Source organism: Hipposideros armiger, unplaced genomic scaffold (assembly GCF_001890085.2).
Source record: "Hipposideros armiger isolate ML-2016 unplaced genomic scaffold, ASM189008v1 scaffold_308, whole genome shotgun sequence".
NCBI lineage: Eukaryota > Metazoa > Chordata > Mammalia > Chiroptera > Hipposideridae > Hipposideros > Hipposideros armiger.
Window position 1 is genome coordinate 1,452,148 of NW_017731658.1, and position 11,166 is coordinate 1,463,313.

Sequence of the window (11,166 nt, forward strand, 5' to 3'; positions counted from 1 at the left end):
ATCTGTTTATAACATAGCCTCCATTACCCTGTTGATTTTTGTTCAACATCTTACTTGAAAAATTTGGCAACATATCCAGAGAATATATCTCCTAAGTAAAGCTGGAAATTGACATGTTGATAATCTTAGAATAGGAACAATGGAGAAGTTTATAGAAGGTATAGATGAAAAAAGGAATTGGCCAAATTTTATTGGTAATGGGGTTGAACTACCCATATGTCATCACTAACATCTTCCAGGTCTAACATTCTTTGATCTTAGCAAAGGGACCATCACAATTCTTCATGCCAATCATATCTATTGAATAAAGTGATAGAGGTAAAATTGTGAGAAGTTTTTTTTTTTATTCTGAGTTGTATTGGTAAATGACATAAAGCAAGCAGGAAAGGTGCTGTGATAGACTAAAGCAAATGAATAAACAAGCAACCAAACCAAAAAACAAAACCCACTTGGCATAGAATCAGAATAAATGAGATACAGCCATCACTGATTTACTTAGTAGCAACATGACACTGAACAAGTCAATTCCCTACCCTGAGTCTTCGTGTGCTATTATGTAAAATGGGGTTTAAAATACCATGCCACATGACTCACATGGTGGTTATAAAGATTAAATAAGATAAAACATCTGAAAGTACATAATTTTGCTAGAGTATTAGTGATATTATAAATATAGATGTAGGGGGCCAGGCAAGTGGCTCAGTTGGTTAAGACCTCGCTCAAGAGTGTGGGCTCTCATCCTTGGCCTCCGAGACCAGCTAACACCATTATTAGAGCTTAACTCCTTACTGCTGAACAACCATGAGCTCCAAAGTTCCTCAAAATTATCCCACCAAGGTGGATGCCGCCGACAACCGCCTGGTCAACTTGCATCTGCGGGCCTCTTCCACCTACCTCTCTCTGGGCTTCTATTTCGACCACAACGATGTGGCTCTAGAGGGCATGAACCACTTCTTCCATGAGTTGGCGGAGGAGAAGCGGGAGGGTGCAGAACGTCTCTTGAAGATGCAAAAACAGCATGCTGGTTGCGCCCTCTTCCAGGACCTGCAGAAGCCTTCCCAAGATGAGTGGGGTGAAACTCAGGATGCCATGGCAGCTGCTATGACCACGGAGAAGAACCTGAACCAAGCCCTTTTGGATCTGCATGCCCTGGGTTCTGCCCGTGCAGACCCCCATGTCTGGGACTTCCTGGAGAACCACGTCCTAGAGGAGGAGGTGAAACTCATCAAGAAGATGAGCGACCACCTGACTAACCTCCACAGGCTGGCCAGCCCCCAGGCCGGGCTTGGCGAGTGTCTCTTCGAAAGGCTCACCCTCAAGCATGACTAGGAGCCTTTGGAGCCCAGAGGCCTTTGAGGGGCCCCTCTGCATTCCCCTGGCATTGGGCTTATGCCTGAGCCTCTCCCTGAAATAGCTAGGCAGCCTTCTAACCACCCCGGGGCCCTCTCCCATACCGTGGACCAAATTGAAACAATAAAGCTTTTTGCAGCAGAAAAAAAAAGAAAGTGTGGGCTCTGAGCAACAGCAGTTCAATTCCCGGTCCGAGCTGAGCTGCCACTGAGCTGCTAACAGGTGGCAGAATGGCTCAGCTAAAAAAAATAATAATAAGAAGAAATATAGATGTAAATGTTTGCCCTCCATGGAAATAGCCTAATATGCACAAAGGATTGCAACCTACAATTAGGAAAGAGAAAACAATGAATATACCTATTTCTTTAGGAGGAGCATAAGCTCTGTGTTTATCTATGGTGAATTCACTTTTTGATATCAATTTATAAATCTTTGCCTAAATAATGCACACTTAGACACAGTGCATAATATGAGTAAAGAAAAAAAAAGACCGATTTTACATTATTTCCAACCCCCCAAAATTATTTTCTGCCCACTATTTTACAAAGATGTTTTTCTAAGGCCAGCCGAGTGGTGCGTTGGTTAAGAGTTGGCTTGGGATGCCAGCTCTGAGAAGCAGAGCCCCAGTTCAGATCCCACATTAGGGCCAATGACGCTGTACCCTCTGTAGCTAAGATGTTGAACAACAGCTCGACCTGGAGCTGGGCTGCGGTGAGTCGCCGGCAACAGCGTAGTCTGTGGTGCAGCTGCAGTGGGCTGCCATAAGCTACTGTGAGTGGCTGGAAGCCAGCGTGAGCTGCCAAGAGCCGCCATGAGTTGCTGTCCAATGGCCAGCAACCCATTTGCTTCACCCAGGAAGAATGCAATGATAAAAGCAACATGGGCCAGTGAGCCACAACTAGACTGAAGAACAAAAGGACAGCAATTTGTCTGTTCCCCTTCCCCAAATTCCCCAATGCTGTTCCCTCCCCCAATTCCCCAATAACATCTATTAAAACAAACAAACAAACAAACAAAAAAGTTGTTTTTCTAGTCAGTATGTCTGAGTATTTTTCTTATATTCATTGCCATTTATCTAGCATAGTAAAAAAAAAAAATGTCACTTTTCCAAAACAAAACATTTGCCTTCTAGGAAGACAGCCACAAGCATAGACCAAGCCCCAGGAAAACCCTGGTGCAAAGGTGAGGCTTAGAGCCAATTCCTCTGGCCCCCCAATGCTTTGCCTCGTTCTGGGGTAACCCTAAACTGCTTTGAACCAGCTATTCATGGCTTCCATATACATACCCTGTCTGAAACTCCATCATCTGTTACCACAGGCATTCGATTTACTCTTATTCCTGAGACTAATTTAGAAAGGACATTTATCAACTGTTTCTGCTTTCTTTGGTTCACGTGTTGAAGTTTTGCTGACATCCACTGTAGAATTGAAATCAGATTCAATATCCCATCAATTTTCAGCATAGAAAAGCCAGCACATTTCAGCTGTGTCAGTGCATCAGCAGTAAACATGTTTAATAATATCAGTTACTGACTTCAACACTTCCATGATCTGGAAAAACATACAGCCTTTTGGAGATAGGATCTTTTGCAAGAAACAGAATAATGCATTTATTATAGAGTATGATGCACATGTTTTCAGTGTGTACTAACTATGCAGATAGAGGAATAGCAGTATATTTTGTCATTATATATTTTGGGGAATAAAAATCTAGGCTGAAGGGCTGAATAAATCATCTAATTCTTCCACATATGGTTCCTTTAAAAATCATTGAATTCCTTTAGAGGAGCTATATTTAAATATTCCTGAGAGAAAAATTAATTTGAAATTTCACACTGACTCTTGTAAATTACATATAGTTGAATTCAATATAATGATAAACAAGTGTTTTTTGTTGTTTATCATGATGATCACTATACTCTGTTAGTTGCTTTATATGTTTACTTCTTTTATTATATCAAAAATTATATGGAGTCAAAATTAGTATACCCATTTTATAGAAGAGGAAACAAAGGCTCTGAGATGGTCAATAATTTAAATCTAGCAGCTAATAAATGAGAAAAACAGATTTTAACACATTTTTTGATAATTTAAGTTATTTCAGTGATGTTCTGAAGCTATTAGTTCCATTCAAGAAGGCAATAGGGATTGATTTTTTTTTAATATTGGTTTCTAAGACTATAAACAGTATTCTTTCCCAGAAGTAAAAATTTCTTCACCCCTGTCCTTGTGACCATGGACATCATGCTACTCAATACCAGAAACTTTCTTTGTTATATTTTCATATAGATTGTAAGAAAAAAAAAAGTATCTAGTCCCACAGACCTTTGCAGGATCGAATGTGCTTAGCTAAGGGTCATATTGTGAATGCCTCACCTATGGAGTCAATAGTGGAATGAAGGCTCCAAATCTAAAGAAAGAAAGATAAAAAAAAAAAATAGGAGTTTTCAGAAGAATGAGAATGGGATCTTGTTTTTAGAAATGTTCACCTAGCCAAGGAAATAGAACTGACAGCCCAGTTCCCTCTACCTACCATGTCCCTCTTACTAGGTTTATGGGAATGTGTTGTTCATAACTGTACACCCATTGGCACTGCACTCACAGTAATGACATTCTTAGATTCGCATGGCCAGGAGTATGATGAGTCAGTTAAGTATCTCTGGATGATGGAACTGCACACACAGGACCACTCCTTGGTGTCCACAGAAGCTGGTCGGGTTCAATTTCAGCTAGCAAAATGACACGATTGAAACAAAACCTCCATCTGCTAGTGTCAGAGATGCAAGAAAAGCAATACGGAATTCTAGCACAATGAAGAGGTGAGAGGCCAGAGGCCAGGCTCTTGGGATCTTGTCACCCGTCAAGCTCCATCATGGGAAAAGAACCCATCCACCGGTGAGGAAAATGAGGCTGAGGGTGACCGAGTGTGGTAGTTCTCTGCCTTGACATGACTGGAGAAGGCTCTGTCCACCAACTAAGGCAAATTCTTTGTAGATGGGCAGAGAAATGGCATCCCTAGGGAGGGGTTTCTTCTGGAAAACAGAACAGCAGGAATTTCTTCCAGACAGGGTGGGGATCTGGGAGCATTGGCACCAGGACAAAGGATTAGCTCCAGGACTGTGTACCTGACTCCCCTGAGCTTCAAGAGTTGTTCCTTTTCTTTTCTATGGCAGAATGACATTTTCAGTTCCCCTTGCACTTTTTGCTTTCCATTTTTTTCTTGCTCTTTACACATATTATCAATTAATTTAATCCTCAAAAAATGTTATGGGGGAAGGAAAGACTTCAAATACTGTCACAGTGGTGTTTCAAACTCAGGCAGTCTGCCTCCTGAATCAAATGAGCTTGACCATTTTTTCATGCTACCAGACTTTTCCCATTACTGCTGGCACAATTTTGTGTAAAGAGACTTCACAGAATCGTGTGGGACATGTTGGTGAGGAAGCGCACTAATAGAGAAAGACTGATGTGGTAGCTTTTCCATTCTGGGGAATCCCATGGACTGTAGCTTATGAACACCAGTAAGGACCTATCACCATCGTTCCAGCCTGGAGCCAGGCCGTACAGGAAGATCCAGAAAGGTAGAAAGAACCCAGAGAAATTCAGGCAGAAAGAAAAGAAAGAGAGAACAGTCAGGGAGAGAAGAGATGCCTGATGGCCAACTGAAAAAGACTCTAAACGGACTGAACTTTTCTTGGTTAGAAGAAGCAAGAAAGGTTTTATATCATAACCTTGACTTTGTTTTGTTCAACAGAGATTAATATAATGAGATTGATTTCTTTCTATTAATAAACAATCTCTCCTGCTATTCCAGACAAGTCAGCCATCACTAAGGGTTTCATTTATTCATTATTGTAAAGTATTTGCGTATGCATTCGTCTCCCTCAATGGACATTAGTTCCTACAGGACAACTCCACATTTATTTCATCCCTGTTCCTTGCACCTAGCTCACAGTGCTGCTCAATAAATGAGAGAACAAATGCCATGTTGTTGCCCAGTTACTCAGCTGGTGTCTTCAACCTGTGGAACACTCTTGTTAGCAAACTATTCTACCCGGCAATTCTCTGGCTATGGGAATGACTTCACACCCTAAAAGAAGTTACCCATGACCACATTTTCTACTAAGACTTTGAAAATAATAGATATAACATTTCTCTGTGGACTGCAGTCTCTTAGGACATCACTATCAGTCCTGATAGGTGATTTATAATGTATGTAGAAAAAAGTTGGGCCCAATTTCATTTCAAAATGAGTGTGAACATTAGTGAATGTCAGCAGAGACAAGGAAAAAACACAAAGCTCAGAGATGGAGGCTTCTATGACTCCTGCATCTAATATACATGCTCTGGGCTACTGAACCATTCGCACATTTAGAAGTCTAATAATTAGTAGGAGTTTCTTTAACTTTAATAAGCAAACCTTATCACTTGAATTTTAAATACTCTGATTCCCTAAATATAAACTGCTTTAATTTGTCATATTTTATTTTTATAATGATGTGAAAAATCTAGTTGAGAAAATGACTTCTGTGTATTTGTTTAAAATCCTGACCTGTTCATGGTTTGTGGGTTTAACAAGTATAATGAAGGTTAAAAAAAAAAAAAGTTAATCACTTTAGAAATTGTGAAAGAACCAATTAGACAAATTAAAAAATTTTTTAAATCTAAAATTATTTAGTGTCAAAAGCAGATGAATTGAATTTAATATTTGTTTCAAAAGGGAGAAAGAGAATGACAGTGCAGTTACTGAGATTTTATTTTTTTTCCAATTGAACAGATAGTTAACATGATAACACAATGCTTTGTTTAATAGTTTTTATTTTTGTTTTATTTTGTATATGTGCATATACATATGTGGGGTAGGTAAGAATGTAAGGAGAACTGGGTGAAATACACTTCCTCTTTCATCATGAGGGCACACCTGCTGTGAGGGTTGTATTCAGAGAGCTAAAGCACTTGTCTAATTTAATAGATTTCATTCCAAATTAATTATTTCATTAACTGGGTAAGTTTACCATCATTTTAGTTAGTACAAGATCACTCAGCCTGAATGCAAGCCCCTCTTATTAGCGATTTCTTCCCTCCTCTGATCACCCTATGCATCTGTACTTTCTCCCATTGTCTTCCTTTAGACCTCGTTACTATGCCATTTGGAACCTCCTGTTCCACTGACAACAAAATGCCTGTACATCAATGCCTCTATGTGATTTCTTTCTGTGTGTTTCTTTACATCTGGCTCTCCTCCAGTGGTGTTGCTACTTTCACAGTCTTTCTTTGTATGGGCTTCTTATTCCTCCCTCCATATCAATGTGACAAGACTAAGATCACATCTTCCTATCTTAAAATCGCCAACTCTAGACACTACAGGCCTAACATCCGGTTTTCCATCCTAACTCCTACTATTATCTTGGAGAACTTTAACATTCATACTCATGATTCTTTAACATCCTAGATCCTTATCCAGTTCTGAAGACATTCACTAGACCTGCTCATGATCTTAAAAACATTCAGTTTAGTGAAAATATTCACTAAATGTCAATATTTCTAAGTATCATATTCTGTACTTCTAAATCTTTCATTTTGTTATTTCCACTAAATTACTTTGCTGACTTCCATGTGATACCAAATGTTCTGATTTATCTTTGTTTCCCAAATGCAATAGCCCCTACCTCAATTAATGCATGGAATCTCTAGTCTGGTGTCTTGCATATTGAAAAAGTGTTTAGGGAAAACTACTTTATTGTTAGTGATGTTGTTGCTATTATTTTTACAATCAATGCCCTTTTATATAAAAAAGGACCCCATCACTTGTCCTTTTCACTATTTTATTATTAATTTTTTTAGTTCTATGACCTTATTCTTCCTTCATTGTCCACATAGAGCAAGTGCTAAGATGGTTTAATCCAATCCATTGCTTTCTATTTCACTCATGCTACTCCATTCCCCTTTTCAAAGATTTTCTTGTCTTTATTCTCCAATGCCCCTAGCAACAAATTTATCCCAATCTTAATCTTATTTTTTTATTATGTTAGGAGAAAAGATGTAAATGTTGACAGTGAAATAATATTCAGCTAGTAGAAGCAATTGACTAGCTGTTCACCCATCAGCATGGCTAGATCATGAAAACATATTTCTGAGAAAAAAAATGTAAGAAAGAGAAAGAAGTATATAGTACAATAATAACATTGGTGCTAATTAAAAATACATGAATATAGAATGACACCAAACATTTTTATAAGAAGCTAAGCTTCTTCTATCACATCTGCCCTGGTTTATTGCACTATTCTATTGACTCGTCTCCCAGTTTAAGTTCTTGGCTCATTACAGCCAATTTGCTAAAATTTTTATAAGGCTTCTTATAACACTCAAAACAAAAGCTGAAATTGTGAAGGCCAACACTACCCAGCATAATTTGCCTACTGCCTTGCTTTACTCTCTAAGTTCATCTATTCCAGCTACAATGGTCTCTTTGCTGTTTGTTGAACAAATGAGGAGTATTTTGCCTTTAAGGAACTCCTCTCTGACATCTTCCAGTTGCTTTCCAAATATTTCATGGTATTCCTCAAATATTTATTCAAAGTCTACTTTTCTAGGTACTGCAAGAGGAAGTGGCTGATCAGTGAACATATTTGTTAATTAAAATAAATATTCCTTGCCCACCCCCCTATGAGCTTACCTTCTAATGTGTGTGCCTGTGTGGGGAGTTGGAGGGGTGAGTAGGGGTAAGGAGAGGAATGGAGACAGATAATAAGCAAAATGAACACCTTGTATAGCATACTAGAAAGTGGTGCATTTTATGGAGTAAAATTAGACTGGGAAGAGGGACAGAAACTATAGTCATGGGAGTAGAGGATATGTTAACATTTTATGTATTTATTATTATTTTTTGTATGCCCCAATGGCTTTATTAACTCCCTCTTTCCAGGAATAGCAGAACGGAATAGCTGGAGAGCTTAAAAGGAAGCCATGAAGCTGTGGTCTCAGTAAGGGTCGTTAAAAGAAAGTAGAGGGTGCCCTGCATCTCTTGGGACCCTCTTCCCATCCACTGTAAGAATGGGTGTGATGTAGGGCCAGCTTTGTTCAGGTCATCTAGCTACTTCATTTGAACTCAGTGCTCAAAAAGGCCTGGTTGGGAATGTGACTATTAAGCAAAAACAAGAAGGCGTGATGATGTGAGCTGTTTGTAATATATAGATTCTAGTTGAAGGAGAAGCTAATACATAGGCTGTGAGGTGCTGGTGTGTTCTAAGAACAGCATAGAATCTATTGTTTCTGGTGATATGGGAAGTTCTTTGAAGGTTTTGTGGTGGGGGAGGGGAGACATGATCTGGCTTCAAGCACTTGTTCAAATGTCAGTTTCTCAGTGAGACTGAACATTCCAACCTCACCTTTCCTGGGCACTCCCTATTCTTCTTCTTTTTTAAAATTTTAATTTAAGCATTTTATTTAACAAAATTAATAAAATACTTCAACATGTAACCAATATTTAAGATTATTAATGCTATCTTTAACATAATTTTTAAATACTGGTTTTTAGTTTCTGGTGTGTTTTTTACACATGCAATACATCTTAATTTGGACACTTAATTTTCATTGGAAATTGTTTTTTTAAGGTTTTTATTAAAATATAGCTAACATACACTATTATATTAGTTTCAGGTATACACCAAGTTATTCAACATTTACATACCTAAAGAAGATGATCACCTTGATAAGCCCAGCAACCATTTGACACCGTACCATGTTATCACAATATTATTGACTATATTTCCTATGTTGTACATTACATCCCCATGACTTATTTATTTTACACCTGGAAATTTGAACTGCTTATTGCACCTCACCTTTTCCTCCTTTTTTAATTTTTCAATTACAGTTGACATTCACTATTACTTTATATCAATTTCAGGTGTACAGCATAGTGGTTAGATATTTGTATAATTTAAGAAATTATTTAACCAAAGAAATAAAAGACCTGTACTCAGAAAATTATAAGACACTGAAGAAAGAAATAAAAAAGATACAAACAAATGGAAAAACCTACCATGCTCATGGACAGGAAGAATTAATATAGTTAAAATGTCCATACTGCCTAAAGCAATATATAGATTCAGTGCAATTCCTATCAAAATTCCTAGGATGTTTTTCACAGAAATAGAAAATATAACCCTAAAATTTATATGGAACCAAGAAAGACCCCGAATAGCCATGGCAATCCTGAGAAATAAGAACAAAGTCGGGGGCATCATGCTACCAGATATTAAAATGTACTACAAGGTTACAGTAATTAAAACAGTATGGTACTGGCATAAAAACAGGCACATAGGTCAATGGAACAGAATAGAGAGCCCAGAATTAAATCCAGGCATATATAGGCAGTTAGTCTATGACAATGGAAACAAAAATTTACATTGGGGGCCGGCCGAGTGGCACGTTGGTTAAGAGCTGGCTTGGGACGCCAGAGGGCCCCGGTTTGGATCCCACATATGAGGGCCAGTGACACTGCCCTCTACAGCTAAGATGCTGCACAACAGCTCAACCTCGAGCTGGGCTGCCCTGAGTCGCTGGCGACAGCGTAGGCTGAAGCCCCTGCTGCAGTTGATTGCCATGGACTACAGTGTATAGCCAGCAGCCAGCATGAGCAGCCAGCAGCCGCTGTGAGCGGCCGTCCAGAGGCCGGCGATTGATCTGCCTCCCTGGGGAAGAGCGTAATGATGGTGCCAACTTGGGCCAGTGAAGCAATGTCCTCCACAACTAGACTGAAGAACAAAAGGACAGCAACTTGTCTGTTCCCCTTCCCCAATTTCCCAATGCTGTTCCCGCCCCCAAATCCCCAATAAAATCTTTAAAAAAAAAAGAATTTACATTGGGGTAAAGATAGCCTATTTAATAAATGGTGCTGGGAAAACTGGACTGACACATGCAAAATAATGAAACTGGACCACCTCCTTACACCATATACAAGAACAAATTCAAAATGGATTAAAGACTTCAATGTAAGACCTGAAACCATAAAACTCCTAGAAGAAAATATAGGGAGTAAATTTGCAGACATTACCCTGAGCAATATTTCTACTGATACATCTCTGCGGACAAGGGAAGTAAAAGAAAAAATGAATATATAGGACTACATCAAACTTAAAAGTTTTTTTCACAACAAAGGAAACCATCAACAAAACAAAAAGGAAGCCTACTGAATGGGAGAAGATATTTGTCAATGATATGTCTGATAAGGGGTTAATATCCAAAATTTATGAAACACTCGTGCAACTCAACACCAAAAAAACAAACAACCCAATTACAAAATGGGCAGAAGATATGAAGAGACATTTCTCTACAGAGGACATACAGATGGCCAACAGGCATATGAAAAAGTGCTCAACCTCACTAATCATGAGAGAGATGCAAATAAAAACCACAATGAGATACCACTTCATTCCGGTCAGAATGGCTATCATCAATAAATCAACAAACAACAAATGCTGGTGAGATTGTGGGGAAAAGGGAACCCTGGTGCACTGTTGGTGGGATTGCAGACTGGTAGAGCCACTATAGAAATCAGTATGGAGGTATCTCAAAAAAACTGTAAATGGAGCTACCTTATGACACAGCAATTCCACTCTTAGGTATTTATCCAGAAAAACCCTAGACATTAATTCAAACAAACATATGCACCCCTATGTTCATTGCAGCGCTATTTACAATAGCCAAGACTTGGAAACAACCGAAATGCCCATCAGTAGACGAATGGATTAAAAAACTGTGGTACATTTATACAATGGAGTATTACTCAGCTATAAAGAAAAAGGAAGTCATA

General features: G+C 38.7%; 1 pseudogene; it reads left to right on the top strand.

Annotated features, from left to right (window-relative positions):
* The first annotated feature begins 801 nt into the window (after window positions 1-801).
* On the top strand, window positions 802-1,494 carry LOC109391949 (ferritin light chain pseudogene; annotated as a pseudogene).
* The last annotated feature ends 9,672 nt before the right edge of the window (window positions 1,495-11,166 follow it).